The following is a 333-nucleotide window of genomic DNA, read 5'->3' as shown; positions in this document are numbered from 1 at the left end:
ACTGGACGTAGGTATCTGGGATAATCTCCTACTGTTTAGAAAGTTCTAGAATTAGGCTGAGACAGGCCAGGGTCAGAGATAGGTCTCTGAAGGGGAGAGAAGAGATTCCTGGTCCTGACCTGGGTGGGGGCCAAATGACTCAGAAAAGCTAGAGTCAGACCTCAAACCCACTGGGTGTGGGGCAGCGAACATGGCCCCGGAGTTCTCAGAGAAAAAGTCCCCAGAGTTCTCAGAGCAGCTGCCACAGTCAAAGGGAACCGCTCGCTGACCAGTTATTCCCGAGATAGTCTCCTTCCCCCGAAGACAGCACCCCTCATTGTCCCTGAGGGAAGG

The 333-nt window shown here is 53.8% G+C and overlaps 1 protein-coding gene across 1 annotated transcript in view; it reads right to left on the bottom strand.

Moving 5' to 3' along the window:
• The window catches only part of LOC105305341 (HLA class I histocompatibility antigen, B-14 alpha chain-like), a gene marked incomplete at its 5' end in the record, with an annotated part of 5,096 nt that overhangs the window by 4,006 nt on the left and 757 nt on the right, over positions 1–333 (bottom strand). The gene's annotated exons all lie outside the window — the stretch shown is intronic.

The sequence above is a fragment of the Pteropus vampyrus genome, unplaced genomic scaffold (genome assembly GCF_000151845.1).
Source record: "Pteropus vampyrus isolate Shadow unplaced genomic scaffold, Pvam_2.0 Scaffold378, whole genome shotgun sequence".
NCBI classification, from domain to species: Eukaryota; Metazoa; Chordata; class Mammalia; order Chiroptera; family Pteropodidae; genus Pteropus; species Pteropus vampyrus.
Note: the sequence above shows the minus strand (reverse complement) of the source record. Positions and strands in the feature narration are given on the sequence as shown.